At 41.7% G+C, this 27,628-nt stretch overlaps 1 long non-coding RNA gene across 1 annotated transcript in view; it reads right to left on the bottom strand.

Moving 5' to 3' along the window:
* LOC307211099 overlaps positions 1-27,628 on the bottom strand; it is a 444,355-nt gene that overhangs the window by 110,167 nt on the left and 306,560 nt on the right. The gene's annotated exons all lie outside the window — the stretch shown is intronic.

Genomic DNA, 27,628 nt, shown 5'->3' with positions numbered 1-27,628 from the left:
CTCGTGCAACATTACTAATACCTTGAACTGGGCCCAGTAGCACACAGGGCCAATGCAGTGTTTTTAGAATTGGTGTTAGCATGATGATCTCACCCTGCTGCCATAGTTAATAACTGACAGTCACATTTTGCACCAGCTGTAGATTCTGGACTGTATATTCAAGGGTAGCCCCAAGGAAAGCTCATTGCAATAATCGCTGACAATTTCATTTCCCAGAAGGTGGAAGAAGCAACAAGGGGATCATCTACCTTGGACCTGGTCCTCACCAACAAGGAGGAGCTGATCAACAAAGTGGAAGTAATGTGAACCTTGGGAGGAAGTGATCCTGCCCTCTTGGCTTCATGATACAGAGGCAAGAGAAAGCTGAGTGTGGTCAGACATGCATTCTGAATTTTAAAAAGGCTCATTTCAAAAAGCTTAAGGAGCTACAGGGTGAGGGCCCATGGTCAGAAATACCTGAATCCAAGATGGGTGGGAGTTTCTTAAAGGTGAAATATTGAAGGCACAAAGGGAGACAATTCCAACAAGAAAGTGGGAGGCATCTAAAGAAACCAGTGTGGCTGCATAAGGAGCTTACAGATGAGCTGAGATTTAAGAAGGGCAGGTATAAGGTCTGTAACTTGAACTTTAATGAATATTATTACACACAACAGCACAAAAACCAGCATATAAACAAAATGTAGCATATCCAGAAAACTTTGTTGAGTAAGCTAAAAACAAACCTTGGCTACAGATTGTGGCTTGTTTGGAGTGAAACAAATTTGAATCCTAGGTCCATGGGAAATGGTAAAGCAAGGATTATGGTTTGTTTATTCCCGGACCTAGAGGGAAGAAATATAAAGCTATCATGGCTAGCAGTCATTAATAGCTTTATTTATTTATTATATTATTTATTATAATAACTTTATTTATTTAATATGTCTTAGCCCTTTTTAAAGCCATCTAACTTGGTGGCTTTACAACTAGCCAATAAAAGACTTCAGTGTTATTATCCCTATTCAGCAGATGAGTTAGAAAGGTTAAGGACCAAAGATCAGCTCTGATCATGCTGAAGGTTTTGTGCATAGACAAGGAAATGGTATGTGAATCACACCCGCATACCCCACTTGCAGATAGTGCATGGAGACTGTGCAGATAGTGCATGGAGACTGTGCAGAATAACTAGTGAAGAGCTGAAGGGCAGTGCCTCCTCCTGCAATCCCGCCTCCTCCCCCCCACATTCAGTGTGCTCAGTTGGTCATTTTTGTCATTGTGAGCAGGGCTGTACTGTCTCACTGTACTGTTAAGAGATATCTGATCCCACTGATGACAAAATTGAGTCATGCTCACGTTAGTCAAGACATAATATATGTGGCTGTATTTCTCGCCATGAGCCCATTTATTTGCAAAACAAACAAAATGTACATTTAAAAAGATCCTATGATGTTCTCAAAATAGAAAACATCACTCCACATGTCAGTTCTGAACCTACTGATGACTGCTCATTGTGGGCATTACCACCCACACGAATCATGCATGTTTACTCTTGACAGTTCGGACAATCATTCTCATGGGAGGCAAACCCACACAGCTACATGCTGAGATATTATTTTGCATGGTGGTCATGTTAGGAGATAACGTTTTCTTTGCTGTTAAGTTTGTTAAGTCAAAGGAACAGAAGCAGCGAAACTATGGGTATGTTTGCACTAATGATCAATGTGTACTCACCATGTTTCCCATACCGTATTTTCATTAGATGTTCTCAGCAATGCATGTGCATCCTGTTTATTTTTGAAGAAAAAACACGATTGAAGTGCTCATTCTCAAACTCGCTTCACAACAGTTGGAATCCACAAGCTGATGCAATATCATCTTTAGCTAATGTGTGAACCTCTTTACCAAAGCCACTTCTTCTGCTGTAGATGGTCCTACACTGAAGAAGAAGAAGAAGCGTTTGGATTTGATATCCCGCCTTTCACTCCCTTTAAGGAGTCTCAAAACGGCTAACATTCTCCTTTCCCTTCCTCCCCCATAACAAACACTCTGTGAGGTGAGTGGGGATGAGAGACTTCAGAGAAGTGTGACTGGCCCAAGGTCACCCAGCAGCTGCATGTGGAGGAGCGGAGACACGAACCCGGTTCCCCAGATTACGAGACTACTGCTCTTAACCACTACACCACACTGGTGATGTGATAGTGAGAGTAAACAGGACCAAATTCAAATTCTTCAGAGTACGGGTGTGCAGAGAGTGGTGTGCAGATGACTGCTACATCACATCCAGATTACCACTCTTGCTTTCAAACCTTTGAGCATGCACAGGTGGAACAGAGAGTACAACATTGCACCGAGGGTGAAAACACCACTACTCCATCAATGCCCTTGGGTGTGAACACATATTGAAATGGATCAGCGACTAATCAGCAACGGTGAGCCTGCTTTCAAAGTGCAGTGGGTGAAACAGACTTCTGTGTGCTTTGAAGGGAAAATGTGAAGATACTGTTGTGAGTTGAGAGGTGTCAGTCTGCATGATACTCTGAGTTCCTTCTACTTCCAGAAGGGTTAAAATCTAATGGGGGGATTCCATTGTTGTACTAGTCAGGCATGTTTTTTTGTGAGGTAATGGCTGCACTTGTCACCTAAGAAGTGCCACCTAAGTTAGTTTTGTTAATATAACAAAATACGTTGCTCTGTGCCAGAGGGCAAATGGGTGGGCCCCTTCTCTTGCCTGGCTGGTACAGTGGTACCTTGGGTTACAGACACTTCAGGTTACAGACTCCACTAACCCAAAAGTACACTGTAGTACCTCGGGTTAAGAACTTTGCTTCAGGATGTGAACAGAAATTGCACGGCGGTGGCAGCGGGAGGCCCCATTAACTAAAGTGGTGCTTCAGGTTAAGAACAGTTTGAGATTCAGAACGGACCTCCAGAACGAATTAAGTTCTTAACACGAGGTACCACTGTAGTTAGAAGACAAAAGCAGAGGGTGTGAGAGCTGAGCTGGGAGACAAAGGCCAGCCTTGATTTCTGCTTGATTCCAAGGCTGTGACTATGGGAGAAGCAAGACCCTTCAGGCTGTTGATGCTGTGAGCCCCTCCATCTTAGGCTCAGGTTGTTTGTTGTTATTGTTGTTGTTTAGTCATTTAGTCGTGTCCGACTCTTCGTGACCCCATGGACCAGAGCACGCCAGGCACTAAACCCTACATCAAGAAGACAACACAGGCTCTGCAAACTGAACCCTGGGTAAGTGACTGGAACCCCTGCAATCACTTGCCAATTGGAGATTGGGGTGGCGTGTGACAATACCCTCTGTTTGATTAATCACACTTGCATTGCCATAACTGTAGTGTTTCCTCTAAATGCTAGTGGAGGTTGAAACAGAAGTTAAGCCTAGGGTGGAGAAGGTATATATAGAAATCTATTTTTCTCATTCTCTCATAATCCTCCAATTCAGCTGTAGCTACTGGGGGAGGGGGGTAGCTAGCTAGGGTTTTTGCCCCAGGTGAAGCCTCCATAGGGCCACCATTGAAACTGCTGGCCTGTGTGTGTGTTCGCAAATGTGTGTGTGTGTGGGGGTGCCAAACTGGGTCTTTGTCCCAGTTGAAATAAAGTCCAGTTTCATCCCTGCTCAGGGCCTTCCAGTGAAGCTGAATGTTGGAAGATTCAAGACATACGAGAAGAGGTACCAAGTTAAACTATGAAATTTGCATCCTCAAATCATGCTGGCTGGGGCTGATGGGAGATTTGTAGGCTAAAATATCTGGATGGCATCAAGTTGGTATGAACATGCCCTTTTCTCCGCTATTTCATTCTGCGTCTTCTGTTTCAATATAAATTCAGTTGCCACCTGTAATCTTAAAGCCTATTAAGAGCAATCCTACTAAAACCATAAGGACTACTCTGAAGTAAGAGGCTTGAGGATTGTGGCAATAGTTTAGAATGCAGTGAGGACTTTCAGGCAATCACATTTTGTGAGACTCATTTCCTGAGCCAAAGCAGAACTCTGCAAATCTCAGATTCCGAGAATGGCAATCCACTGGGACCAATTACTCCCAGCCACCTTACCATTCATATCCACATAGTCATGTCACTGGCTTAATAGCTCCTTCCCTTGCCATACGCATGCTGCTTTGTTTGATTTCGCATACAGGCTTTATCAAACAGATAATCTGTTTGTTTTAGCAAGGCTATTGTTCAGGAATATTGTTCGGCCAATAAAGCGAGATGAGCGCTGCAACCCCAGAGTCGATCATGACTGGACCTAATGGTCAGGGGTCCCTTTACCTTTATTGTTCAGGAAGCTGCAGAAATAAAGGAAGGCTTCGGGGGTGTCAACTTTATCAGAGAAAACTAGTCCAGCTTGAATTATGGGTTTTCTTATTTAATCAAACCCACTTCAAGTGACATGCTTGAAACCGCCCCCCCAACCCCCAAATCTTGGAACAAACCTCATTCTGTACATCAGAGCATTTCTGTATCCATTAACTGGGAAATCAGAACAGAACACCGCATAGACATCCAGCAGGATTTACTTACTACTGGCATTATATTACTGTGGTGTTAAGTCCTGTAACTGAAGAGAAGCAGATGTTGTTTGTTTAGCAATGCTGGACATGATGAGACATTGCCCTGAAAGCTTTAAACATGGTAGAAAAGTCTGCACAGCACGACACTGGAGCATTGTAAAACTACCCATGTGTAAAGTCTGCTATTGCTTTCCCAGGACACTTATTTCTGGACTCCTCCTCCCTCCTTTCAATTCGAAGAACAAATTGGACTTTTCTTTTTCCATTCAACCTCATAAATTTGTTTTCGTGAAACAGTTTAACCGAGTTTCAACAGCATTGTTTTAGAAGTATATAGTTTAATAAATGGCTGGCACATTTATTTCTGGTGTGCTGCTGTGGCCCAGCCACTTCTTCTGAATCTGAATGGCTTCCAGGCAGCAGATGGTTTCATTTTTAGCTGGGTCAGTGTGAGCCTAATTCACAAGGAACAGTATAAATGTTCTTTATAATTGTTTAGCTTTGGATTCTTTAGGAATACTGTGGGGTATGGTTGCTGTTTTTAGCTGCATGGTAATATTTAAAAGTGATGTGTATTTGTGTAATAGGATTATGTGACGGGAAAAGGGTTTTCCATGATTCTAACTTATGGGATTCATCACTGGGAGATTAGCACACATGCCCTCCTTTCCCCTTTGCCTGGATACCGTCAGGGGAAGAAGATCCAGCCAAGATACCCTCCCTGGTTGCGTATGCTGCTCCACCCTTCTCCTCTTGAATAATGACATATACCATATACATGTCCATTAAAATGCAGGTCTTCAAAATTTGCTCAACACAGTTCAATGAATATTATTAATGACTAGAGAACACAAATGCAAGGTCAAAGAGAGAGAAAACAGAAAGAACTGATTTCTAATCCTATGTATTAAAATAAAATGACAAAACATCACAAAGTCTGTTCCTGAGCCCACGTTTGCCAAGGTAACTTAGAGGTTCAGGGGAGGATTTGGGTGTGCGGGGCAGCTGTTTAACTTCTGGTCCTAAATCTATCTATGTCGCTGGGGGTTAAACCACAGAGCCTAGGACTTGCCGATCAGAAGGTCGGCGGTTCGAATCCCCGCGACGGGGTGAGCTCCCGTTGCTTGGTCCCTTCTTCTGCCAACCTAGCAGTTCGAAAGCACGTCAAAGTGCAAGTAGATAAATAGGTAGCGCTCCAGCGGGAAGGTAAACGGCATTTCCGTGCGCTGCTCTGGTTCGCCAGAAGCAGCTTAGTCATGCTGGCCACATGACCTGGAAGCTGTACGCCGGCTCCCTCGGCCAATAAAGCGAGATGAATGCCACAACCCTAGAGTCAGCCACGACTGGACCTAATGGTCAGCGGTCCCTTTACCTTTACCTTTACCTTTACTATCTTTTACTGGTTTCAAGTTAAGTATGCTTAACACATAGTCACTACTAGGAGCTTTTGTACCCTCCACCAACTACAACTCCCATCAGCCCTAGACAGCACCACCGTAGGAGTTCAAAATTTTTGGAAGAAACCCAGTTGGAGAAAACAGATTTAGTAATTTTGAAAAGAATCTGTAGAGCTCACAGATTTCAACCCCTGTGTCTACCTGCCTGAAGTATTTATTTTCCTTGTTTTTAATTTGTGCTTTGATCAACATTTTCCACAAGGTTTGCCTCATTCCAAATTGTATATATTGTCTGGTTGGCAGCCTAAGAACACACATTTTTGTGCTTTTTTGTGTTATCCATAAATGTATGGGTTGTACAGTGAAATGACACATGTTTGGCCAAGCACGACAGTAACAGTATATGTTGGGAGTACAGGTACAGTTCTGGTGTTACACATGGGACTGAGAATCTCTTCTATCCATTTGGAATTCTTTTAAGCATGACTAAAGAGGTCGTATGAATGACTTACCAGCAGGAGTGGGGACCTCTTTGAGCCTGGGGGCTGCTGTACCTTCCGGGCATCATTCCAGGGGTCATGCCCTAGCAGTGTGTAGGGCCAGAGACAAAAGCTAGCAGGCAACAAGTGTACATTTTACCTTTGTGCAATAGCCTATTTTGATGAGCCTCTGTAGAGCTTGCTCAGAGTGCGCTGTCAAGAAGAAGAAGAAGAAGAGTTTGGATTTGATATCCCGCCTTTCACTCCCCTTCAGGAGTCTCAAAGTGGCTAACATTCTCCTTTCCCTTCCTCCCCCACAACAAACACTCTGTGAGGTGAGTGGGGCTGAGAGACTTCAGAGAAGTGTGACTGGCCCAAGGTCACCCAGCAGCTGCATGTGGAGGAGCGGAGACGCGAACCTGGTTACCCAGATTACGAGACTACCACTCTTAACCACTACACCACACTGGCTCCAGGCATACAACATCTCTCGGATAAGGACCTGCCACACTTTTTTCTTGGTGTGTAGACGTGTCAGACCCCCATTGCTCTCTGGAATGGAGATACACTTAGTCTTCTGGCTAAGACAGGGAGAAGAACATGCCAAAGAGAGTTGGGGTAAGAACACAGCCCTGTTTTACATCGTTGAGAGTTATGAGTGCCAAGTAAACAAGGCTGGGGGGACGCAGGTGGCGCTGTGGGTTAAAGCCTCAGCGCCTAGGACTTGCCGATCGAAAGGTCGGCGGTTTGAATCCCTGCGGCGGGGTGCGCTCCCGCTGCTCGGTCCCAGCGCCTGCCAACCTAGCAGTTTGAAAGCACCTCCGGGTGCAAGTAGATAAATAGGGACCGCTTACCAGCGGGAAGGTAAACGGCGTTTCCGTGTGCGGCTCTGGCTCGCCAGAGCAGCGATGTCGCGCTGGCCACGTGACCCGGAAGTGTCTCCGGACAGCGCTGGCCCCTGGCCTCTTAAGTGAGATGGGCGCACAACCCCAGAGTCTGTCAAGACTGGCCCGTACGGGCAGGGGTACCTTTACCTTTACCTTAAACAAGGCTGGGAGGCTACCTGTGATCCCTGGGTCTAAGGTCCCCCTGCCCATTTAGAGATACACCAGTCAGGATGCTATACAAGAACTTTATCATCTCTCTCTTACACAAGATTGGAGCAGCACCATGCTGCATCTACAGGAGGCACTGCCGGTCTCCTCCTACCCTTGCCCCCAGTGGAGATCTTAGCTCACCCTTCTTCCCTGGTCTGTGTGCCATTTCGTGGTTCACCTCAGGTGCCAAAATGTATTGGGTCAGCTCTGTGCATAAACATATTTAATCATGTTCCTATATACAGGATTCCGGTTGCATAGTTATAAAGGCTTTAGAGTCCTCTCATGCTACCAAAAGCAACCTGAAGAATGAAGTTGCTTTTCCCCTTCACTTCCTGTGTTTCATGTTATTCATTTAAAGAGGAGATGCCTTTTCCCAGAACATGCTCTCCAGGATGAGCGTCAGGCCTCACTGCTGTTAGAAATGTTGCAAAGCCTTTGAAAAAGGTTCTTCGTTTTCACCCTTTTGTTGAGGCAAAAGCCACTTGTTGAATAAATCCTATCATCCCATTCAATTAGGCTGTTGCTGGCTATCTATTATTCATAAAGTGCTTGATTGCCTTTTCATTGTTGACTGTGTAAGGTTGGATAAGATACGATTTCTGACTGTATTCTTAGTCTAACACTGCCCGACTCCTCAGAGTGATACAAAAAAGTCCCCTAGCTGGCTCCACATTAAGCTGTCATCACCTGCCTGCCCATTTACTGGTGATAATAGATACTGGATCATAGGAATGTTCACCATGTGCCATCAAACAAGTTCACCAAAAGCTTACCAGGTGGTAGCTTTCTCTCCTTGCTAATTTTGTGCTAAATCTGAATTAGGAAACAAGTTACTATGAGATATCAAGCAGAATAGGTTTTATGTGCACCTAATAGGGATGCGGGTGGCGCTGTGGGTAAAAGCCTCAGCGCCTAGGACTTGCCGATCGAAAGGTCGGCGGTTCGAATCCCCGCGGCGGGGTGCGCTCCCGCTGCTCGGTCCCAGCGCCTGCCAACCTAGCAGTTCGAAAGCACCCCCGGGTGCAAGTAGATAAATAGGGACTGCTTACCAGCAGGAAGGTAAACGGCGTTTCCGTGTGCGGCTCTGGCTCTGGCCAGAGCAGCGATGTCACGCTGGCCACGTGACCCGGAAGTGTCTCCGGACAGCGCTGGCCCCCGGCCTCTTGAGTGAGATGGGCGCACAACCCCAGAGTCTGTCAAGACTGGCCCGTACGGGCAGGGGTACCTTTACCTTTACCTTTAATAGCGTTCCTTTGGGGTTCAGTCACCTGTTCTGACACTGAGAGTTGCTGTCTACCACTGGCTCTTCAGACGTGGAGCACAGACCCAACAGTGCTGCAGGAGTTAAATGTACAGTGAATCACCATGTCTGACACTGAAAATCTTGAAAAGTGTGGCCCTCAAAATACACTGAAGACCAGTTTAGATGTCACACTTGCCACACCCAAAGCACACATTTAATGGGTGCCATTTTGTCTGAACGCACCAGCCACTTGCACTCAGGGCTGGCCCTCCCATGACGCATGGAGAGGTACACACCCATCTATTTTATTTGCCACATATTTTGAACACACATTTTACATGCTAGCCTTCAGAATGATTTTTCAATGCATGACACTATATATACACGTTGGCCAGCATATTCCCAAAATAAAGGTTTTCCCTGGAGATGAAAAGTTTACAAGACAGGCATCGAGACTGAGACAGAGAAAAATGCCTTATTGGGAAAGAAAATAGCTGCAGTCATCAGATACATTAAGATAATATGTTTTTCTTGTGCAGGGACCTTTTCTGGATTTTATATCTGGAATTAAAGAGAAAAGCCTGAAGCTGCAGCTTCACCACTAATATACACTAGTGTAATCATATTCAAGTCAATAGAACAGCTCTACAGTAAGATGACTCTATTTTCTTATCCTCCAACAGGCTTCAAATAGATATTAACTGGGTCAGAGTTCAGCAGAGAAGTAATGAGTATTAGCATTAAAAAATGAGATGCACATGCTTCATGGGTCTGCTGAGTGGCATTGTAGCAAGCCGTCCAGTTTTTCCAAACATGCTGAAAGGTGGAACAAACCACTGAGCTGTCTTTCTTGAACTGCAGTTCACTAAAGAGTCTAGATCCTTAACAAAATGCTTGCCTTAGTTTTCAAGTGAAGTATAGCTGAGCTTCCCAAGTAAAGTCATGTGCAAGGCTTCATTCAAGCCAGCCTAGAACTGAGGATGTAAATCTGCTTGCAAATGGTTTGGATCCAGAACAGCTGCTCCTGCTCGTACATGGCCCTTCTAATTCACTCTGCTTCACAAGAGGAGCGGTGGGTGTAATCAAGATATTTTGCTTCTTCGGGTGATGGACAAGAGGGCAGCCCACCCCATACCACCCAACTACCAGAAGAGAAGCTGATTTGACTGGCAGCTGAATCTTATCTCCTTGGTAGTGATGGGCCAGCATTGTCCACTGCTCTTGAGGGTAGCAAGCGAGTTTTAGGGGTGCAAGGCAGTCAACGTTACCCACACAGCACTGTCCTCACCTCAATGCTAAGTCCCCACAACACTCAATGCCTGAGGTGGCTGCCAGACACTAGGTTCTTTCCCTGAAATTCCTTTTTTAGGGAGCCCCTTTTGACTATCTCTGAATTTTTAGAAAGTTTGCTATGGCCTTTTTAAAAACAACAACAACAACAACAACAAACCAATACCATTTAGGACTCTGGGTTGTTTTATTGCACTGCTCGTTTTCCTTTCAGCAGCTGACTTTAAACAATAATCTTAGTGTTTAATTGTGTTTTTTATTGTACTGAAGTTATCTGATATATGCTGCTTTGAGGGATCCCATGGGCTAGTTAAGTGGGATGAACATGGTTTAATGAACAAATAAAGATAACATTGCCCTGAAAATGAGAGAGAAAAGAATGTCTTTTTCTAGTCTTAGGGCTGGTTCACATATCCATATCAATTCCTTTGGTAACTTCAGAATCATGTGAAGAAATTTGACTCTGGAGTTCTTACACATAGGGTGGCTCTCAACCGGGATTGTACTTCTGTGTTCAATGTAGGAAGACAATAGAGCAAGGATGGGAGAATATGTGGCTCCTCCCACTGTTGTTGGACTACAACTTCCATCATTCCTGATCTTTGGTCATGTTGGAGTCTTAATAACATTTGAAGGCCACAGGTTCCCCATACTTGCACTAGAGATACAAACGAAAGGAATATTTCACTGACTGGTGCGTCTGCTTATTATATTGCAGTCTCTGTGTTGCTCTAACTACAATATTAAAACTCCCATCATCCTTGACCATGGACCATGTTGGCTAAGGCTGATGGGAGTTGTAATCCAAGAATATCTGGAGGACACCTCAGCTAACCAAGCTGTACTATTCTTAGAAATCCATGACACAATGAGGAGCTCGCTGCAATGAAATGGGAGTTTCCCAGTAGATTTTGAGGGAATCTTCATAATTCACATGTTCTAAAGACAATAACTTGAAAAAAGCATATTTTTAAAAATTATGAATGAGAACCTTTATATGAAGGATATACAGATGAAATAGGCATTAAGTGGTGGAAGACATCGAGTAACTGAAGTTACAAAAATAACTACCAGAATGGAATTCAACTGAGCAGTTCACCAAGGGAACAGGAGAGCATCTGAGGAGGGTAATTGGCAGGCATTCAAGCATTCCATTCCTTTCAAACAACCACCAGTCCCAGCATGCCTTTTTTGGAAAATGAAGTGTTTTTTGTTTCCTTATTTGCATGAATTGACCCATTCCCATCATTTTGTGTAAATGCTGAACCAATGGTGTTGACATTGCAAATGTGCCATGAATCAAAATAAATATTTTTATCCCAAAAATATAGATACTAGAAACAAATTATATTTTATTTTTCCCTTTACACAGATTGAAGTCTGATTCATACAATTGCTTCTTGCGCCAAATCTATGACCACACAGTATGTATGTATTTCTATATTTCGGTATGCACAGGTGACTAATCTGTGTTCAGGTACCTAAACAAATCATACAACTACTGGAGCACAGTACTCCAGAATGGACTGTGGCTCTGTACACATTAAAGGCATAAAACACAGCGAGTTTGCTCCCACTCCCCACCCCCATTGCATTTTAACTTGAATTTGCAGTGTTGTGCACATCAGAGAGGGGCAGGGATGTCTTCACCCAATGCTCATGGCCTGTTTTGTTTCCCTGCCCCACCAATGCTCCAGAACACATACTGGTACTCATGAAGTTCTTGTCTGTGCATGTGCACTCCTCTGCACATGTGTGCCAGCTGTCTCAAATGTACACGCTCAGCTTAAGTACAAAGTGAATGTGACTTAAGTTTTCTAGTCAGATTGAAGCTCCCTTGAGGGGAAAAAACATCAAAGAGCAAGAAACTACAGGATGAGTGTGGATTGGGGCTAATGTTGTGTGTATGTGGCTTCAAAAACTAGCAGTTGAAGTGTGCTGGAGTAAGCAATAATGTATAAAGGTAAAGGTACCCCTGCCCGTACGGGCCAGTCTTGACAGACTCTGGGGTTGTGCGCCCATCTCACTTAAGAGGCCAGGGGCCAGCGCTGTCCGGAGACACTTCCGGGTCACGTGGCCAGCGTGACATTGCTGCTCTGGCGAGCCAGAGTCGCACACGGAAACACCGTTTACCTTCCCGCTGGTAAGCGGTCCCTATTTATCTACTTGCACCCGGAGGTGCTTTCGAACTGCTAGGTTGGCAGGCGCTGGGACCGAGCAGCGGGAGCGCACCCCGCCGCAGGGATTCGAACCGCCGACCTTTCGATCGGCAAGTCCTAGGCGCTGAGGCTTTAACCCACAGCGCCACCTGCGTCCCAAGCAATAATGTATACAAGGCCTGAAAATAAGCCCAAGAGCTGCTTGAGTGAATTATCCCTAAGTTATGATTTCATTTGTGTGATGCGTAAAATATTAAGCTTTAGAATAAGTATCAATCTTCTCCAGGACCTGAAAACCTGACTACAGCATAGTTTAGGGTCAAAACACAAAAAGCACCCCCCAATTTTCCTGTTCAGATTAATGATTTTCTTGGGGGTGGGAGGGATGACTAATAATTTCCAAACTTTGTGCTTGGAAACATCCATTGCAGAAATGAACTTGGCTCAGTTATTATCCAGCTGCTACAGACTGGAGATTGAACAAAGGGGAAGGCTTTTGCATCTAGTATTTCAAGAACAGAATAGCTGGCCTAAAGTCAGCTCTCTTGGGGAGAATCTTTCTGCTCCCCTTTGAAACTAAAACCCCTCAAACAAAGAACTGTTCTCTCATGCAGTTTTTTTCCTTCTTGATGGAGAAATGAAACTTATTGGATCTTTTGCTTGCTTCTTTTTATGCTTCTTTATGCACCAGCAGTTTCTTACTAAATATTTTAGTGCAATTTCTGTACAAGTCACTTATTATTAATTGTATTATTAATTGCAAATTTAATTGCATATATGTATAGCCCACATTTTGAACCAAAAGTGATCCCCATTCCAAGATTCTTCACAAATTTAAAGTCCAAATACATACATACATACAGAAACTACCACAAAAAATGATAGCAAAACAGAAACAGACTTCTTCTTTTGTGATCCGTTGAGACTAAATTACTGCAATGCACTTGCTATGGGGCTGCCCTTTGTCCTGGTTCAGAAGCTTCACCTGGTGCAGAATACGATGGCTAGGTAGCTGACAGCATGTGACACCTCTGCTAAAATATCTGTGATAGAAAGGAAATTTACATACCAAGTTTATTCGGTGTCATTTCACTATAAATGATTACCTAAGCTCTTTTAAGTTTGACTCAACATAAAATTAGACACTGTAGAATGCAAATAAGTCAAATTAGGGAAGACATATTTATGGTGTCTTTGTCGATTATTTTTCATTCTAGTCATATAGTTCAGGGATGGCAGAACCACCATCTGAAAGCAGATTTTATTTTTAAATCTCTCTAGTTTGAATAAAGACACAGGTTTGAACAGATGATCTGCATCAAGAAAAAAAGGGTATGTCTTTTCCCCCCCTGAGCTGGCAAATTCATCTATCTGTCGAAGAGAATTTTTTCCTTTTATCATTTAGCAATCTGGACTACTTACCACATGAAACAGTTCCCTGTTATTTGAGCTGCGTGATCTAACCAAGGAAAAAGTCATGGCTGACTTATCATTTTTATTTGTTCATGTACTACCTAAGAAAGTATTGGAAACAAATTTATTGTGCCATGGCACCATGAGCATTTTCCAAAGGGGTATTATACATTTGCTGCTGATTAAACTCACTGAGCATAGCTACTTTAAAAAGAAAAGAAAAAGACCAGTGTTTTGATATCCAGTGCCCCAAGAGCTTCAAAAGATTACACCGTAGTTAAATGGAGGTACAGAACTCAAACAAAGGCAATGTTTGTTTGACTACATTCAAACTGGCTCAGTTTCAGCTCCTGTTCTGGTTCAGCACACTGCATGTTTTCAGTAACCAGATAGAAAATCTATGTAAAAATGAAGAAAAAATGGATGAAGGTTATAGCTAATCATCTTTTTACTCTGGCTTTAGGCACCTGAGGTGTATATTTTTAGGACCCACCTTATTTTTGTGACTGTAATTTGTTTTTAAACTGTTTACTATTATTTAATGTTGTAACCTGCCCTGGGACCTTAGGGTGAATGATGGGTAATTAACAACAACAAATGTCCAAATGTCTGAACTATCCTGAAGTAGATTATGAAATTACTCTTAGTATATAATATGCAACTTCTTACTTGTTCCCCCATGAAAAATGGGAAACCATCTTTCTTTTGTAGATATGGCCAAAATTGCCCACTGCTTCTGTACATTGTCAATCCAAGTATCATAGCTAAACAAGGAAGGAAGGTGCTTCAGAGTGGCGAACAACTCGGCATGAGGCTAGGAGGTGCATTAAGGAGCTAAAGCCTGTGAAATCTCCAGCACAAAAGCAAAGTCCATGCTTCAGAATTATCATGGGTTTTAAATCCAATCTCAGGGCAATGCCCTGATTAGAATGTTTTATAATTAAATATGTCCCCATTAATTGACTAGACTAATGCGCTATTGTGTTCATTACTTTGAGCTGTGAATGGATAAAAGGCCTTTCTGTTTTTTGTAATCCAGTAATGCACTTGGATTTATTGTGTACAAAAGCATAAAATGAAGGGATTAAAGCACTGCAAAGCAGAATTATGTGCCACTTGCTACAATTTGTTCCACTGATAACCTTCTTTTAATAGGCACTTTACAAAAGAAATTTATTTTATTATCATCCATTTGCTGTGCCAAGCAGGGTTTTTAAAACACTCAGATGTCCTTGCTGAGTACCTTGATGTGTGTTAACCATGAAATAAGATGTGGCTTTTAAATAGGACGTTAATTAGTGCATTTGGAGGAAATCTTCAGCGTTGATAGCTTAGCTGTCATTGATCATTGTCTGTATCTTGATTCATGCCATCCATTTATATTTTCCAGAGGAAAAAAAAAGTAGTTTACGGTAAGGAAGCTTACAAATATATAGTTTTATAAGTGAATCCTCTGCAGACACTGCAATTTGGGAAAATAAACTTTGCCCCCTGTTTATAGGGAAATACAGTCTTTAAGTTTTAAGCACAAAACAGAATTTCACAGTGAGGCACATTCAATGAACTTGGCATCAAATGTGAACCGACTTCATCAGAAGGCACTGTGTTGTGAAGAGCTGATGAGACTATTTTGTACCTGGTATGTGAACAAGTTGGTCTTTCTTCCTGTGCTCTGCTTTATCTATTTCCTGTAGAGTTGGACTAAGTCCTGATTCATTCATGACCATAGCAGGTGTACCACGCCTTCGACTCGTTCCCAAGTGACAGATAGTAATGGCTGTGTGGAGAAACTGTATGGGCAGGATGCGTGATATGGTTCCTTCCCACACAAGCATTACCCATCTGCCCAGTAGAGTGACACTTGCAAGGCAAGGAACTATGTCATTTGCCTGGCTCATGCAAAGATGTTTCCTGGAGCAACGTGGGAGTAGATCACAGGGAATCAGCTCCCACACTTCTCCAGTGTTGCAGGAATCACATCTAGCATAAAACACTAACACAAACCCTCTATACATTTACACAAGACGGTCACATTGAACTTAGTAGAATTTATTTTTCAAATAAACAGAGCGTTGGGCTATATGGCTTGCCCCTACAACTTACCATGTGTTGGAACTATTCACCTGACCTGCTGCCCTGTTTAACTGTAAGTCGTTATTTATTTTGAACAATTAAAAAGTAGTACTTGCAGTGATAAGAAGGCATCCCTGTATTTAAGGTTGCAATCCTAAACACATTTACTTGGAATTACTCTCCACAGAAATACAGAGCAGATGTATTTGTGTGGCTACTCCTGTTCTGTGGAAGAGTATTCCTGCTGAGATACAACAAGGGCTCACTATCTGCAGTTTATGAAAACTGTTGAAGACACTTTTTGTTCTGGAAGGCTTTTCCAGTGGGACAAACAAGTCTTTAACATGAGGGTCTATTTGTTAGAGTGAGTTGTATATGTTGTTTTTCTGTTTTTTAACTGTTTTAAATTATTTTATGTGTAAATTGCCACAGCAGCAGCAGCAGCAACAACAGCTTTCTTCCTTGATACAAGTGTGAAATTAACATACAACAGGAAGGAAGAGTATGCCATGTATATGTCTGCCCTTTCCGTACCATGTTATATATGTGTATATCTATTTTTGTATCTACAGGCCAGTTGAAGACAATACTTCATCTATGTTTGTGCCCATGCAGTCGGATGTAGTGGGTTCTAGTCCACAAAGTCTTATACCACAATGAATCGCTTAGCCTTTTAAGGTGATGCAAAACTCTTGAAACTATAAAAAGGAACTATGAAAATGATTTGGTTACAAAGTTGACTATTTCTATACTGGGATTAATATAGCTCAGCAAATAAAGCAAATCCTGACTAGCCCAGTAATTAGACTTCCGGCATGTGATTGTTTGGAGACATGGTGCCTTCCTTTGCCTTAGCAATGAGATCCTGGCCATGAGTACAGTCCTCCATAATCATCATCCTGACTGAGGAGGTTGTGGAAGGCGGAATTGCACAGCTGAGGTTTTCCTGATGGGTGGATGTATTTTAGGTTATCTTCATCTTTTATTCTCGAAAAGGCAGCTTCCACTTAGCTCTGCTTTAAAAATAAAACAAGGCATTCTGAATAAATGTCTCCGAGTGTTGACTGCCACAGGGCCTTCTTGAAAGTTCTCAGTAGGGATACCCCAGGCCTAGAGGGAACTATACAAAACCTTGTTAATAATCCTGTATTGGTGAAGTGAAGTCACTTTTCTGCTGTTTGCAAATGTGTCCACAGGCCCAAAAAGATTGTTGTCAAGGTAGGATGACATCCCCAGAGAACTGTAACATAAGCAATGGTTTTCTACGGTTTTTGAAACTGGAAATATTGTAGAGAACTGGTCTACATAACAGAGGTGGCTCTAGATAAGTGCAGTGTGGAGCTTCTGGGATGCCAGAGCAGGTGCCACCATTATTACTCCAATGGAAGACGAGAAATTTGAGGCACCAAAGCCCACCACTGTAGATGAACTCAGCATGTGAGGAGGTTTCAGCTGGTTGCTCCAGCTTAGCTGTATGGCTCTCACAAACCATGCTATACCAATACAGTGGTATCTTGGGTTACAGACGCTTCAGGTTACAGACGCTTCAGGTTACGGACTCCACTAACCCAGAAATTGTACCTCAGGTTAAGAACTTTGCTTCAGGATAAGAACAGAAATCGTGCGGCGGCAGCAGGAGGCCCCATTAGCTAAAGTGGTATCTCAGGTTAAGAACAGTTTCAGGTTAAGAATGGACCTCCGGAACAAATTAAGTTCTTAACCCAAGATACCACTGTACTTCCATGCTTTACTTTGCTACATATTACATGATTTTAAATCTCTGCCGGGGTTCTCTCACCAAAAGAGTACTTGCAAAACTAGGATCATGGCATCCAGGAGTTCTCCTTTCTATATTTTCATTTGCGCCAACAGAAGTAAGCTGGGGCCTGAATCCAGCACATGGCTGCTTGGTCATACACTACTGAGTAATTTGTGAGGTTGAGGCTCAAAAGATAGTGAGTGGACACTTTGGCTCCTGTCTCTCCAAATTTCATTTTTTTTTTTTTGATAATCTTTTTTATTAGGTTTCATTTGTTACACACACACAAAGAAAAGACAAAACCATTTAAGACAACAACTAATACAAAAAAGGAAAGATTTGCATTAAACCCAATACTTATTAAATTAAATAACAGAAAAAAGTGACAAAAGAAAGCACCGAAACAATGAAAAAAAAAAAGGATAAATAAAATAAAAATAAACTGATACATAAACACATACTTGCTGACTTCCTTCCCTCCTGATTTCGGGTTCTTAATTTTAAAAGTTTCATTTTTACAGCTGATGTTGGATTATTTGATCTATCTATTACATCGAAAGTTTCATAACAAGCCTGCTATATTTGGTAGGTTACTATAGTTACCTTCAATATATCTCATATATTTAATCCAGTCGTTATTTAACTTTGTATTCTTTTGGTTTCTAATTCTCTGCGTCATTTTAGCTAGTTCGACGAAGTTATATAGTTTCGTTTGCCATTCCCTCATCGTTGGTATATTTCTGTTTTTCCAATTTTGAGCAATTAACATTCTGGCCGCTGCTGTTGAGTATTGAAATAAGACTCTATCTTCTTTCTTAATTTCTTCTCCGATGACACCTAATAGGAAGGCCTCTGGCTTTTTCGGGAATGTATATCTCAATATTTTTTTTAATTCATTATATATCGTATCCCAAAATTTTTTTATTTCCTCACATGTCCACCACATGTGTATGAAATTGCCTTCTTTTGTTTTACATTTCCAGCAGGCCTTATTTCCAGTTTTGTACATCCTACTTAGCTTCTCTGGTGTAATATACCATCTATATATCATCTTCTCTAGATTTTCTCTAATTGCAACACTCGCCGTGAATTTTATTCCTTCCTTCCACAATTTTGACCATTTTTCATATTCTATGTTGTGCCCCAGATCTATCGCCCATTTTACCATAACATCCTTAATTTCTTCATCTTTTGTGTCCCAATCCAGTAATAAATTGTACATTTTGGATAGTAATTTAAATTTATTTTCTATTATTTCAATTTGAAATTTTGATTTCTTTTCATTCATTCCAGTTTTTTTATCTTTTAACCAAATCGCATTAATTTGATGGTACTGTAACCAGCTTGTCAACTTTCCCTTCAACTCCTCATATGGCTTTAATTTCCAGCTGTCTTCCGCTCTTATCAGTAAATCTTCATATGTTAGTTTCTGTTCCTCCATATTTATTTTTTTGATAGTTAGGATATTTACTGGGGACAGCCACCAGGGCGTTCTCCATTCTAACAATTTTTTGTTTTTTTCCCAAACTTCATATAATGGACCCCTAATAATGTGATTTGAGAACCCTTTATGAGCCTTCTCTTTATTTGCCCAGAGGTAGGCATGCCATCCGAACCTGTTGTCTGCACCTTCAAGATCCAATAAATCAGTGTTTTCCAAGGTTATCCAGTCTTTAACCCAGCATAGGCAGGAGGCCTCGTAGTATAATTTCAAGTTAGGGACTGCAAGTCCCCCTCTCTCCTTTCGGTCCGTAAGTAATTTAAATCTTATCCTTGGCCTCCTTCCCTGCCAAATAAATCGTGAAAGGGTTTTCTGCCAATCTTTAAATAATTTTGACCCCCTAATTACTGGAATATTTTGAAACAAGAACAGCATTCTTGGAAGAACATTCATTTTTATTGTCTCCATCCTACCCATCCATGAGAGGTTAGCTCTGTTCCAAACATCCAAATCTTTTTTAATTTCCTTCCATGTGGTCGTGTAATTATCTTCAATTAAATTTATGTTTTTTGATGTAAGCCATATTCCTAAGTATTTTATTTTTTTTACCACCTTTATCCCATGTTTTCTCTCCAGTTCTTCTCTTTCCTCAGCACCCAGGTTTTTTGTTAACATTTTGGTTTTTAGTTTATTCAGTTTAAAACCGGATAATTTACCATATTCTTCTAAGATCTCCAACGCCTTGCCCAGACTGCCTTGCGGTTCTTCCAAAGACAACATTAGATCGTCCGCATAAGCTCTTAGTTTAAATTCCTTCAATCCTATTTTAATTCCTTGTATCTCTCGTTTTGATCTTATTCTGTTCGCCAGTACTTCCAATACTATAATAAATAATAGCGGGGAGAGGGGGCACCCCTGTCTTGTACCCTTCTCGATTTTGAATGTGTTTGTAAGATTATTATTTATTACCAATTTGGCAAATTGGGTTGAGTATATTGCCTGTATTCCTTTCAAGAATTCACCTTCTATTCCTGCCACCTCCAGAGATTTTATTAGGAACAACCAAGAGACATTGTCGAACGCCTTTTCGGCATCTATGAAAATCAGTGCCGCAGGTATATTATTATTAATCTCCAAATATTCAATTATGTTTATAATGTGTCTCAAATTATCTTTCATGAACCTATTTGGGAGGAAACCCGCCTGGTCCTTATGGATTAAATTTATTAAACATTTTTTCAGTCTGTTTGCCATGATATCTGCGTATATTTTATAATCGTTATTCAATAACGATATTGGCCTATAGTTCTTAATGTTCAATTTATCTGTATCCGGTTTTGGGATCAACGTTATGAAGGCCTCCCTCCAGGACTCAGGTATCTTTCCTCCTCTTAGTATATTATTCATAGTCTCGCAGAGCGTTGTTGCCAGTTCATCTCCCAAAACTTTATAATATTTTGCCGATAAACCATCCGGACCCGGTGCTTTCCCTAATTTCATTTTTTTAATCGCGTTCTGGATCTCCTCTATACTTATAGGTCTATTTAGTTGAGATTTTTCTTCTTCCGCTATGACCTTTCCTTTACAATTCTCCAGATACCTTTCTATTTGGATTGGATCTTCTTCTCCTTTTTTATATAATTCCTCGTAGAATTTAAGAAAAATTTTTTGTATCCTTTTTGGGTCTTCTATCACTTCTTCTTCTACTTTTATTTTATTTATCACATTTTGCTTTTGCCTTTTCCTCAATTGCCAAGCCAATAGTTTTCCAGTTTTATTTGCTGATTCGAAATATCTTTGCTTCGTTTGCTTGACTTTCCATTCAATTTCTTGGTTCGTTAACATCGAGTATTGTGTTTGTAATATCTTTATAATTTGTATACTTTGATCATCTTTTGGATTCTTAATTAGTTTTTTTTCAGCCTCCCTTATTTGTCTAAGAATTTCTTCCTTCTTTTGCTGTCTCATTTTCTTCTTATAACTATTTTGTTGGATAAAGAAACCTCTTAGGACCGCCTTACTGGCATCCCATACCACTTCTAAGTTTGTTCCTGTATTTAGGTTCAGGTCAAAATATTCTTTTAATGTGGCTTTAGCTTTTTCTACAACCTCATCATTATCTAACAAGTATTCATTTAGCCTCCATCTAAAACCCCCTTGTGAAGTGCCCTTTAATTCCAATGTTATTGAATTATGGTCGGAGAGGGTTCTCGGCTGGATTTCACATTTTGTAGCTCTTAAGGTTAACTCCCTTGAGGTCCAAATTTGGTCAATTCTGGCCCAGCTTTTATGTACCTCTGAGAAAAAAGTAAACTGCTTTTCTGTTGGGTGCTTGTGTCTCCATATGTCTATCAGATCCATATTCTCTTCCAGGTCTTGGAATGATTTTGGTAATTTCCCTTGGTTTCGTTTTCCCCTTTCTGTTTGTCTGTCAATCTCTGGTGTTGGCACCGCATTGAAATCTCCCAATAATATCGTCCTATTATTTTCTAAATTCATCAAAACTTGTTCTAATTTCTTGAAGAACTCTGGCCTGTTGGAGTTTGGGGCATATATATTTACCACATTAATCTTTTCTCCTTGAAAGTTGATTTGCACCCCTAATATCCTTCCTTCTTTATCTTTATATATCAATTTAGGTTCCCATTTTGCATTAACATATATTACAACTCCCCTTTTTTTTCTGTCATGGAGCTTATAAATTCCGTTCCTAAATTCTTATTTAACAATACATGTTTGTGCTTTTTGGCTACATGTGTCTCTTGAATACAGATTACGTCCAATTTTTTCTTTTTCAAAACATTTACAATTTTATTCCTTTTAGTTTTGTCATTCAAACCATTTACATTCCATGTTAGAATTTTAAGATTCATTATAGTATTTATCTACAATTAAGTCAGTAAATTACCAAATTAAGTTTCTCCGATTTAAATTCGGGTGGTTTTACTTTCTGTTCCTTCTTCCTCCTCACCTACTTCTTCGTCTCCTATCTCTCCCCCCCTCTCCCCCCCACCCTCCCCCCCCACAACCTCCAGTCCCGCATCATCACCCTCCTCCCCCCCTCCACCTCTCCCCCCACTCCTCTCCTCCGTTCTCCCAAGATCTTTCTCGTATCTGCGTAGGAATTTACTGACTTCCTGACTTTCAGTAATCTTGAATCTTTTTTCTTTGTAAAAAAAGGAAATCCCTTCTGGGAATTCCCATCTGTGTTGTATACCGTTCCTTTTTAGGATGTTGACTAGCTGTTTGTACCCTTCTCTCTTTCGAAGAAGTCTGATCGGAATTTCTTTGAAAATTATAATTGGTCTTCCATCTATTATCAGTTTCTTCTGGTAGCTTTCTCGCAGTATTATGTTTCTCAATTCTATCGATTTAAAGATTACTAGACAGTCTCCTGGTACCTTTTTCAGTTTGTTTTGTTTAGATCTTATTTTTATTCTAAAAGCATTTTCTATAGCTTGTGCTACTTCTTCCTCTTTTAAGGTTAGCCACTTTGCCAGTTCTTTAATCATTTTTCCTTTAATGTCTTCATTGATTTCCTCCCCTACTCCTCTAAATTTTAAATTTGCCTGCTTTTGTTTCATTTCCATCAATGCTAAGTTGTCCAGAACTTGGTCCTGACTCTTACTCAAATCTTTAAAGTTCTCCTTCATTTTCTCAGCTTCCTTTCTCTGATCTCTCATCTCTCTTTGCATTTTTTTGTTAGAGTCTTCTACGGACTTTGTTCGAGTCGTTAGCTCTTTTATCTTATTTGACAACTCTCCAACCACACCTTCTATTTTTTTATCAATCGACTCCTGCATCTCTCCTAGCTTTTTCTCCATGTGAATTTCATTCTGTTTAAATTCTTCTTTTATTTTCAACCATAGTACGTCTAAGTCTTTAATTTCTTCTTGTCGTGAAGTTTTTCTCTCTATCGGTGTACCTATTGACTTCTTCCCATCCTTTCCCGCCATCTCCTCCACCCCCTTAAATTATGAACAAAGTTTTAATCTAGTTTCTTATGACTCTCCCCTAAGGGGCGCACAATCTTATACAAATCTATTTAATTCAAATGCTTTACAGGTCTGCCTTTAAGCCGGCTCTGAGTACTGTATTTTAAATCAAGTAAGACTACCTTATTCAAAACGCAAGTCCTATTTTTTTTCCTTGCAATATCTCGTCTACTGCTCAGCTAGTTTCCAGCAGTCAGGCAAAATTGTAGGCTTATTAACCACTCCACTATTTGGTAGTACACTACCACCTGGAAGTTGTTACACTTGCGTGTTAGGGGAGCACTCAAAGAAAGAAAGAAAGAAAGAAAAAAAGATATTAATTAAGAAAAAAGAGGGGTAGGGGAAAGAGGTAGGGAGGGGGGGTGGCCTGGGGGTATAGGATCAGGAAAGGTGAGAAAGGCAGAGGGGAGAAAACAGAAACCCAGAATTAAATAAATGAAAAAGTTGTGGTTATGTTCCCTTCCTTTGGTTAGACTTCAGCCACTTGTTTGGCCTAATCCATTTTCACGTACTGGGAGTGGTTGTTGAGAAAATTCTCCAGGTTATGCTCTTGTCAGATTTAGAAAGGGGAGAGGGGGAGGGCGGAGACAAAGAGGGAAAGCGGAGAAGAAGCTAAACGGAGGGAGGGGCAGGGGAAGGATCCAAGGAGCCAGAGGATTCAGAAATTTCAAAAAGAGGTGGTGCGTCGAAGGAGAAAGAAGAGTTTAAATTTGGAACCTTTCGAAGTCTCTTTATAGACCACAAGAAATTCAGGTCCCGTTGTAGTCTGCCAATAGTCCACGGAAAAGAGAAAACAAGTTTCCTGGCTTTGCGCTTCTCTACTGGAGCCTTCAGGTCACAATTATCTTTTATTAATCCAACAAAAAGAGAGGGGTCGTAAGTGAGGCTTCTGTTTTTCTGAGAACATTGATCCGCTCACGGGTCAGTTGAAACCTGGCAGCGTTGTTGCAATGTAGCAGCCTCCGTCGCGCGGGTTATTTTTCCAGATATAATCCTTTTAATTAGGTCCCTTACGGACCGGCGGAGTACAATAAAGACCAACTGGGTTACTATAATTCAGAAGCGAGCTCTAGCGGATCATATGGACGTGGGTCTTATTCGAATATTCCCTCCCGTTGTTAAGAAAAAAAGCAGAAGATAGAAAACCGCACGATCTATAAAGGAGGAGGAATAGAAAAGAAAAAAAAAACCGCCAGCCAGGCAGGAGGAAAAGGGAGGTATACTCAGTTCAACACCATTTACTTCGGGTCTTTTGCTCCGCTCTCCCCTTCCCCCTCTTGTTTCTTCCACTCCCGAACTATATCTTTCGGTAACCCTTTATATCCTCCTCTTATAACCGCCACACTTCTTCGCTTCACCCAAAATGCAACAAAGTCTTTAAAGTTTTCTTTAGTTTAGCTACTTTCTTTCAGTTATTTTCTCGCCCCGCTGAGCTGCCGGCAGGGACTTTCGCTTTTCTATTGCTACAGCGGGCGAATAGCTGATTCATTGTTTCACTCTTCCGATTTCGGTTTCAGCGCCATCTTAAATCCGAAAAAACAGGTCGAGCTCTTTTGTTTAATCTCTTAACATCCTTCGCTCCTTGGTTTCTGTCTTTCAAATTTCAGTCCCCACATTTGTCACACACCACCAAGGGCATCTGGATTTAAATTTGCAGAGGTTTGACGCTTTTTCAAAGGGAGCTAGAGGCATTACCGCATGGGGCTCGCAGAGCTTACCGGAACGCGTTTCTCGATCCCGTCGCTTCCCGGACTTTCTCCAAAAAAAATTAGAGAAACCCGAGAAAGCTTCTGGACCACTCCAACGCTGCTGGCTGCGCTTCTCTCAAGGGGGCCCCCCTTGAGATTTGGGGTCGCAGTGCCTATGCGTTGCCCCTCCAAAACCCCATGAAGTACGGAGAGCCTTCTCCGCGCTCCCTCACTGCTAGCGCTCCAAACCGGAAGTCCCTGTCTCTCCAAATTTCAGGGGCACCCAGAAACAATCTGAGAAACAATCCTGGCTCAGGATTGGGGGAGTACAGGGGTGGTGGCTAGTTTTCTCTGGGCTATTATTAATTATAAAAATATTTATTTATAGCCTGCCTTTTTCACTTACAGGCACTCAATGTGGCTTACAGACAAAACAGAAACAGGTAAAAACATGGGGTGTGTGAAACCATCATTAAAAACAATTAAACACCCCCCAAATATTTATTATATTATATTAATATTAAATATATTAAAACATCATCCAGGTCACTACAATAAAAACATCACAGTACCATCCCTTTTCTTAAATACGGTCAGTTCCCAAAAGGCTGTTGGAAAAAGAAAGTCTTCTTCTGCTGAAGGAAGGATAACAAAGAAGGAGCCAGTCTAACTTCTCTAGGAAAGGTGTTCCAAAGTCTGGGAGTGGCCACCAAGAAGTGTTATCACGCATGGTTTGTAGCCTAAGCAGAATTCTTTATACACTGGCCATGATGAGATGGAAAAATAAACCACAAACCCTTTACAAGGTGTCAGCATGGAATAACACAGGCTGTTCATGATGCTAGTTTTGGATATGAGGCACAAATTCATTACATGTTGTGGAATGTCCTCTCTGCTGAAATGCAAAAGGACCCATGCCCCATACTACAACTTTCCCATTTACAGGTTGTTGCATTTAGTTAAAACACAATTTCAAAATAAAACACAATTACAATGATATGATAGATGGTCACAAAAGAAATGATGATGCTAGGATACAAGGTTGAAATAAGGCTGAGGCAGCAATTTTTCCTACTCATTGCCTTGAGGAAGGCTTGCCATCTAGTGGATCCAACAGATAAAAACATGTTGAGGAAAAGTCCCCTTAATGCCAACTGAAAGAAGTGAATTTAAGTTCTTAACTGTTCCAGTTATTCATTTATCTTATTATACATTTTTTTCTGTACTTTTAGAAAGTGTATGATGTGATACAGGACTATAAATCAGTGATCATAAAAGTACATTTGCTCTTAGAACCAATAGCTTTAGATGTCACAGGTTTTTTCCATTAAACTATCTGTTGTGACCATTTCTACCTGTTACGCTAAGCCAGAAGGTAAGGTTTATTAGGTCATGCTGTGCTAGTTAATGCAGCCTGAGCACTTCTGCCTTGCTCCCTCCTTTAGCGAGTAGGAAAACAAAACACAAAGTCACCAGTTTAACATAGTGTGACATCCAAACACACAAAAAGTCCTAACTGCTAAGCTAATTCTTGCTTACCATTAGATTCTTCCATTCTGTGTATGTGACCAAGCTAGTGTAGATGTCACTGAGAAAGAAGAGTGGACGTACTGGGAATGTGGGTTTGGGAGAGCACCTTTGGGGGTGCCCAAAATCGTCCTGACACAGCACCTATGGAAGGCATTGATACGTCGCTCCTCGTGGGTGTAAGTTGCCCACAGCTTGCTTCCATAAAGCAGTGTGCTCAATAGACAAGCCTGGTAGACCTTTATCTTGGTATTGGGTGCTAGAATCACATCATTTAGATCCGTTCTTTTAACCACAAGTACCGGCATTCAGGGTAGAGCTTCACATGCAGTGGAGCTATTCCACAAATGCAATCAAGCAAAGTCTTTGCTGCAGGGTGATGGCGTTCTCTACATTAAAAATGTGATAGTAATAATTTCATTCCCATGGAAATCAATACTATAGCTGGAGAAAAATATTGATCATTAAAAAAACACAAAAACGGTTACATTGTAGAGATAGCGAGTTAACATGAAGATATCAGTTAACATGGGACCAGGTCTGACTGAACAATTGACTAAACATACATTTATTCTTAAGGAAATCAGCTATGAGTGCTCACTGGAAGGACAGATCGTGAAGCTGAGGCTCCAATACTTTGGCCACCTCATGAGAAGAGAAGACTCCCTGGAAAAGACCCTGATGTTGGGAAAGATGAAGGGCACAAGGAGAAGTTGATGTTGGGAAAGATGGAGGGCACAAGGAGAAGGGGACAACAGAGGACGAGATGGTTGGATAGTGTTCGCGAAGCTACCAGCACGAGTTTGACCAACTGCGGGAGGCAGTGGAAAACAGGAGTGCCTGGTGTGCTCTGGTCCATGGGGTTACGAAGAGTCGGACACGACTAAACGACTAAACAAAAACAACATTTAAGGGTTGCATATGGAAAAAACAAGAGACTTTTGGGACGTTAATGCTGTGAACTTCTCCCTCGTAGGTTCAGGTTGCATATAGTGTAAATAAACCATGTATCATAAAGGCACCACAGTCGCTGCTGTGCCTCATTTCCAAAAGGAAACATGAACCCTGGGTCTTTCAGCCACATTATCAGGGCACCTTGCAATACTAAACTCCCGACCCTCTCCATAGGGATGACTGGCAGTCACTTGGGGCTGCAAGGCTGTTCAAATAAATCCCTGCTCCTTAACCCGGCTGCACCTGCACTTGTGTGTTCGATAAGGAAATACAGAACGAGCAGGGAACTGGCAAACAACTTGACCCCCGCCCCGAAACTGTGGTGAGGCAGAGAAAGGTTGCCCAGCCGTCCTCCCGTGCCAGAAAGCACCGGCACAGGGTGGAGGGAGAGGCGCTACACGGGCTTTTTGCGCTCCAAGAGCCTTCAGAAAGATGGGGCGTGGAGGGGGGGCTCATTTCCAGCTTTGCCAGCGTGGCTCCTCGCATTCCCCAGTTATGGAAGACGAGCAGCAGGCAGAGCATTCCTGCCTCACCCCATCCCAGCTCGTCGTAGCTGCAACTAAGCCGAGCGGCCGCCTCTTTCTCGTCCTCCCCTTTTGGGCTGACGC

This window comes from Podarcis cretensis (assembly GCF_951804945.1).
Source record: "Podarcis cretensis genome assembly, chromosome: 2".
Taxonomy (NCBI): domain Eukaryota; kingdom Metazoa; phylum Chordata; class Lepidosauria; order Squamata; family Lacertidae; genus Podarcis; species Podarcis cretensis.
This window is presented reverse-complemented; position numbering and strand designations above follow the sequence as displayed.